This window comes from Petaurus breviceps, unplaced genomic scaffold (assembly GCF_028583685.1).
Source record: "Petaurus breviceps papuanus isolate PSGF00001 unplaced genomic scaffold, PetGlider_PUasm1.0 90845, whole genome shotgun sequence".
In the NCBI taxonomy this organism is placed as follows: Eukaryota; Metazoa; Chordata; class Mammalia; order Diprotodontia; family Petauridae; genus Petaurus; species Petaurus breviceps.
In genome coordinates this window covers 2,699,021-2,706,038 of record NW_027187359.1, presented here as the reverse complement: position 1 = coordinate 2,706,038, position 7,018 = coordinate 2,699,021, and the positions used below count along the sequence as shown (strand labels likewise).

Genomic DNA, 7,018 nt, shown 5'->3' with positions numbered 1-7,018 from the left:
TTTTCTTGGCAAAGATAATGGATCAGTTTGCCATTTCCTTCTCTAGTATGTTCCATTTTGCAGATGAGGAACTGAGGCAAATAGGGGTTAAGTGACTTGCTCAGGGTCACACAGCTAGTAAGTATCTGAGATCAGATTTGAACTCAGATCTTCCTGACTCCAAACATGATGCTCTATCCACTGCACTACCTAGTTGCCAGATAGACAGAGAGAGAAAGAGAGTGAGAGATATAGACATATATAGATATGTAGATGTGTGATGTGTTGATCTACATATATGGAGATATAGCTACATAGAGATATATATATTTTTTAATTTTTGCTTTTTGGAGGGCAGTTGGGGGTAAGTGACTTGCCCAAGGTCACATGGCGTGTGTGTGTGTGTGTGTGTGTGAAGTGTCTAAGGCTGGATTTGAACTCAGGTCCTCCTGACTCTAGGGCTGGTGCTCTATTCACTGCATCACCTCCAGCCACCCCTGACTATAAATTTTTAGATGGTGAGGCCAATCAGACCCAAACCAATAAGCATGTATGAAATGCTTACTATGCGTTAGATACTGGGGATACAAAGATCAAACAATCCCTTCCCTCAAGGTATTACAGTCTACTGGGCAAAGAGTAAGGTAAGAATAGCAGAGGAGATGTTTCTAAGCTCAAATTCCACAGAAAGACCTAAGTCAATGAACAGTACCAATATTTAGGTATATGTATACCTCAGTTCCCATATTTAAGTGAAGAAGCTTGCAGGATGGCTTTTAAGTCTCCTCTGGGTGATAGAAGGCAGCTAGGTGGCACAGGAGACAGAGCACCAGGCCTGGAATGAGGAAGACTCAACTTTGTGAGTTCAAATCTGGCCTCAGATGATTACTAGCGGTGTGACTCTAGGCAAGTCATTTAACCTCATTGACCTCAGTTTCCTCATCTGTAAAATGAGTTGGAGAAGGAACTACTGGACCACTCCAGTATCTTTGCCAAGAATACCTCAAAGACTCGGACACAACTGAATAATAAACAACCAGCTCTAAATCCAAAGACTATGACATATCCCTCAAACTAATTTTAATACTATTCTTACTTGCAAACCCTAGGGACTAGGTCACAGAATAGGGGGTTGTCATCACACAATCAACTCATTTATGGACTGTTCTCATGAGAGGCATCATGATACAATAACAAGAGCCTGGGTCTGGGTATCAAAGGACTTGGGTTTGAATCTTGCCCTTGCAATGTAGTTATGTATCTTTGGGGAAGACACAATCTCTGTGGGCCTCAGTTTCTTCCTTTGTAAAACTAGTCAGACTAAATGGTATCTAAGTCCCTTCCAGTTCTAAATCTATAATCCTCTAAAGGATACAGCCACAGTCCTTCAGCTTTGCTAACAGAAGTCAATTCTCTGGGAATACTAGAACAGATATAAGGAAACTATCTTTGGCTTCAGACTTCCACGGCTGTCTAAACTCCAATCCAAAGCATTAACCCCCCTGGACTCTTCTGCCCAAGCCTGCTTGGCTCTCTGGGTTCAGAGATCTGCCACATCCAGGCCCTAATCTTTCCTCCTTCTCTTATCACAGATGCCCTAACTGAAATGCTTCATTCTGGTGCCCACTCCCTTTCTCCCTTTTCCTCCACTGTTTCCATACAATCATGAAGAGAATCTGCTTTCTAGAATTCACAAGGAAAATGAGACTCCACAAATTCAGAAGTAATATGCCTGGGTAAGGTCATTAGGAGTATGGATTTTTAAAAAACATGCCCAGTCCCAGGCTAGGTGGCTCTTAAATGTGGCTAAGCTATTCAAACCAATCCATTTTCCCCAGGCTTAACTTGACCCATAATGCTCTCCAGCTCAGAAGGTCCAGTACTATCATGGATTTTGTACACCTGGGCAGCACAGATTAAACTCATTCATTAATTTTGTGATCCCAGGCTTATTCTCAGCCAATCAGGATTGTGCACCAGATGTCAGGGTATTCTGCCCACATTCCTACCTAATCGGGCAACCAACTTTCCTTCTCTTTGGCCAAAGTAAAAATTTTAAAACACTATAAGATATGATGCTCCCATCACCTCAAAAATCAAAGTAATTCAACCTAGCAGACAAGTTACCTCCCAAGTTCAGAAAAATCCATGCTCTTTTGTATTTCAAGTATATGTAGGGAAATAGAAGGCCATGAAAGACAAAGAAAGTCAGAAAGAGAAACTGAAATAAGCCTGCTCCTAGCCCTTTCTTTACCCACCAGTGTGCTCTTCCCTAGGTCTGTTTCCTTTACTCCAGCACTTCCAGCTGCCTGAGGGTATCAGAAGCAAATAATCCTGGATTTGATGGGTAGGAAGGAGAGAAATTGACTCAGCCCATGAGGAGAGCCAGGAAGGCAGCTATAGCTTGGTGATGATCACACTGGAATGGAACTGAGCCTGAAGAGACTTCAGAGGCCATCTCACTCAGTTCACACATGCATCTAGCTCACAACCTCAGCAAGTGAAGTTCCAGTGATGGGGACCTCAATACCCTTAAAAACAGCTCATTCCACTTTTGGACAGCTCTGTTTTGTTTTGGGGTTTTTGGAGTCAACTGGGGTTAAATGACCTGCCCAGGGTCACACAGCTAGTAAAGTGTCTGAAGCTGGATTTGAACTCCGGTCTTCCTGACTCCAGGACCAGTGCTCTCTCCACTGCACCACCTAGCTGCCCCTAACTCTGTTGAAAAGTTTTTTCTTTATATTGACCAGAAACCTGCCTCTCCATAGCTCCCACCAATCAAAACAACTCTTTCCCCCAGCACACCCTTTCAGATAGTTGAAAACTGCTCTCTTGTCCCCCCACACCCAGTTCCATCAACATATGGAATTCCAATTCATATACAGCCTGGTTTCAAGATTCTCCCCTTCCTGGTTGCCCTCCTGTGTATACATTCTAAGCTGTAGATGTCCTTGCTAAAACGTAGTGCCCAGAATTGAACAGTTCTCCAGATGTTGTCTGAGTAGGACAGACTACAACAGGACCAGCACCTTCCTCACCCTGGGTACTGAGCTTACTTCTATTAATGCAGCTGAAGATCACAGTGGTTTTTTTGGCTGCCACATCACAACTTTTTCACATGAATTTCTAGACACTCACGTCTCCCCCATTCTATATGTGTGCAGTTTATTTTTGCAAGCGCAAGACTTTACATTTGTCCCTATTAAATTTAATCTTCATCACATTACTTTTCCTAGAGAAGTGGGTGAATCTGTCTCTGAAAGAGATAAAGCCCTCAGATGGGTTAAAAGCCCAAGGTTATTGTTATAGAACAGCACAGAACCAAAGACAGACCACACCCATTATTTTCCATGGGGGCAGAATTCTTTAAATTTAGGATTCTGTGGACTTGGCTTTAAAAATATATATTTTGATAACTGAATTTCAACATAACTGGTTTCCTTCAGAATACTAATGCTATGTATTTTATATGCTATTCCGAGAAGGGTTCACTAGGCTTCACTAGGTCAATGACACAGAAAAAGTTAAGAAACTCTATCTATGTGACAGGTACATTATATTAATCCAGCACTGTCCCATCCCCCATGAAAGGTAAGTTAAGCTTCCTTTTTTTTTTTTTTTAAAGGTATTAAGACTTTCCTCGAGATGTGCTTGGCTTAGGGAGCTAAAGGCTAAGACTGCTGATGTCACTTCATCATGGGAGACCAAGGCAGACATCATAAGGAGTTCCATAGGCCATCTGATACCTGGCTGATGGATCATGGCAGGTAACTCCACCAAGAGAGAGTCACTCCTCTGAGCCAACTCAAGAAATCCTCAGTGCCTCCCCTTGTTAAATATCCTTCTTCTGCTATGACTCAATAAATCTCTTTTTGTTAACTACAGTATGACCTACAAGTACCTGATTTTGACCAGCCTGAGTTAGGTCTGAACCAGAACAAGCTCTTCTCGAGGAGTGAGGTCGGTTTTGAAGCTCACCTGTTTCTTCTTTTTGGAGATTTCTCATGATCATTACAGTGTAAGAGCTTGAGAAAGGAAGTGAGTTTATCCCACACTATCTCCTTCACCTATTCTCACCAGTCTTTTCCGAATGATTCTCATCTCTTTGTACACCACAAACACCTAGGAAGTGCCTAAATTCACTGTATTGGCTGGTCTGGTTGGGGCAGAGACTACTAGGTAGGACTAGAGACTGATGCCAGCCCAGGTGAGCTCTCTCTCTCCTCCAGATGTTGCCCCAGGAGTTTTTAATCTTGGAATGGGGGAATCTTTTGTTTTATGAAAAGCTTCCCTATCTCCCAGCTATAACTGGCAGACTGCTGCTGCCTGCAGACTGCATATCACAGCAAAATGACTTGCGCACAGTAGGTGTTTGGCAAATGTCTGTTGAATTGAATTCAGTTGTCAGTGTCCAGTTCCTGGGCCCTGGCACATTATCATCAGAGCCAGGCCTGATTATTCCCAAAAAAGTAGCTGGCTTTCCAAATGTACCTTGCTCTGAAGTATTTCTTTTTTTTTTCTTGTGGCTGAAGGCTACAAGGGAGAAAATCGAGCAGCCTGCTTTGATCTTGTTCCTCTTCCTGCCTCTAATATATTAGCAAGCATCCTGCCCCTCCTCTTCTTCAGAAAACCTCTGTGCCTGTTCTGGGACTGTCCCCCACTGGGAAGTCAGAGGGCCAGGGCCGGGGGAGATCTTGGGTGTTTCTAGCTCCACAGTTGTCTTTCTGAAGTGAGGTGGGCAGTTACATTCTGATCTCTCTTTTCATCAGGAAAGTTGATGCTACTGAGTTTGTTCTTGACTGATGTCCAGTCATTTCACCAAACAGGAATGAACATCTGACATTTCGGGAAAAAGAGTAATCCTCTTATCCAAGGGCCTCCCAGTGCCCATGCCTCTGGATGTTAAACTAAGGAGGGCACACTAACATCAAGTCATATGTTATTCAGTAAGTAATTAACTAATATTTATTAAAGGCCCACTATATTCAAAGCAATGAGTTAGGTACTGGGGAAGAAGCAACATGAGATACAGTCTCTGTAGCACATGGCCCCTGGAGTCAGGAGGACCTGAATTCAAATTCAGCCTCAGACACTTAGTAGCTGTGTGACCCTACTTGACTAGCAAGTCACTTAACCCTGATTGTCTCAAAAAAAAAAAAAACCCCAACCTAATACAGTCTCTATTTTTTTTTTTTTTAAGCAATCGGGGGTTAAGTAACTTGCTCAAGGTTACATGGCCAGTTATTTCTGGGTGTGGTGCTAACTATCTGAGCCTGGATTTGATACCCTGGTCATCCCTGACACTGGAGGTGCTCTTACTTGCTGAGCCACCTGGCTGCCCCTAAGCAATTGGGGTTAAGTAACTTGCTCAAGGTTACACAGCCAGGTGTTACAGTCTCTATTCTAAAAGAATTTAACAATTTAGTAAGGGAAATGAGAAACATTCACAAAAAAACTATAATACAAAATAGAATAAAAGTATACAGAAAAGATCATGTATAGACCCCATTACTCTTATCTCTTCCTGAGCCAAATCCCAAAATGAGATGCATAATTCAGTTCGCATAATTCTTCTTGGAAAGTCAGTTCTTTATCAGTACTTATATTGCTACCATTTTATGTCTGTTCAGAGCCAGGGGAGACAAAACACACAGTCCTGCCCCCATGAAGCTTACCTTAGAAAACAGATTTCTAACCCTACATTTTCATGAAACAGTATTCCTTTCATTTTAGGAATTTGGGAGCTGGATCCCATCAGCCAGCAAGGGAAAGAGAAGAGTAAATTCTAAATATTGGGCATAGAGAAAAACAGTCGTGTAGTGGCAAGAGAGTTAGATTTAGAATCAGAGGAACTGAATTGAAATTCTGCCCTGGTATGACATTGAGCAAGTCTCTTCAGTTTTCTGGGCCTCATCTGTAAAATGAAGGGGTTGGACCAGGTTCCTCCCCATTCTAAATCTATTATCAGAGACATACATGTTTGGTAGTGTGTGTTTGTAAGTACCAAATAAGTGGTAGTAATGGTATAATAATGGAGACATTTCTGCAGCATTTTTAAGGTTTGTAAAGTGCTTTAAATATCTTGTCATTTCATTTGATTCTCATACCAACGCAAACCGAATTAGGATCAATATCCCCATTTTACAGAGGAGAAAACTATGCCTTAAGTCACACATTTAGCAAATGGAGGTCTTCTGATTAAAAACCCAGTGCTCTTTCTGCTATATCAGGTTGAGAATTCAGAGGAGGAAGATAGCACCTTCAGCTAGAATGTTCCTCTAAGATTTTAAAGAAATGTTCTTAAAGAGTGGGTTGACTTTCAATAACAACAATAGCTGATGTTTGTTAATCATTCCCTTGGGCAGCTAGGTGACTCTGGCCTAGGTAAGCTGACCGGGAATGAGGAAGACCTGAGTTCAAATACGAACTTAGACACTTACTAGCTGTGTGGCCCTGGACAAGTCATTTCACCCTGTTTGCCTCAGTTTCCTCATCTGCAAAATGAGCTGGAGAAGGAAATGGCAAAACCATGCTAGTGTTTTTATCAAGAAAACCCCAAATAGAGTCACAAAGAGTCCGACATGACTAATAAACAAAACAACATGACCTCATCTGATGCTCAAAACAGCCCTATGAGGTTGAAACTATAGATATTCTTATCTCCCTTTTACAGATCAGGAAACTGAGGCTCAGAAAGATTAAATACCTTGCTTGAGACCACAAAGAACCCATGCCTTTGGAAGGATTTGCAATCTCATTCCTGTTATATTCACATAATCATATCTGGAAGGAAAAGCCCAACATGATTCTTAGACCTGCTTGGGGAAGGAGTGGGAGGAAATCATTAGCAAATGCCCTATTCACGCTTTCCTGTGTGCGGCAATGCTCTGGAAAAAATCTATGTGCTGACCAGGAAGGAGTTTGCAGAGGCTTGGAGGTACTTTGCAGAATTCAAAGGTTTTTCTTTGTCATTAGAGGCCCTGAATGGGGAAAGGCCCTTAGGCTGCCTAGCTCCCAGCCAATATGGTTAGTGGTTCAA

At 42.2% G+C, this 7,018-nt stretch overlaps 1 protein-coding gene and 1 long non-coding RNA gene across 2 annotated transcripts in view; one reads left to right on the top strand and one right to left on the bottom strand.

The window, feature by feature from the left end:
• LOC138149070 (uncharacterized) overlaps positions 1-3,858 on the top strand; it is a 14,471-nt gene extending 10,613 nt beyond the window's left edge. The window contains exon 2 of the long non-coding RNA XR_011165235.1: positions 3,605-3,858. This is a non-coding gene — a long non-coding RNA (uncharacterized lncRNA). The remainder of the gene's footprint in view (positions 1-3,604) is intronic.
• FAM178B (family with sequence similarity 178 member B) overlaps positions 1-7,018 on the bottom strand; it is a 123,853-nt gene that overhangs the window by 2,881 nt on the left and 113,954 nt on the right.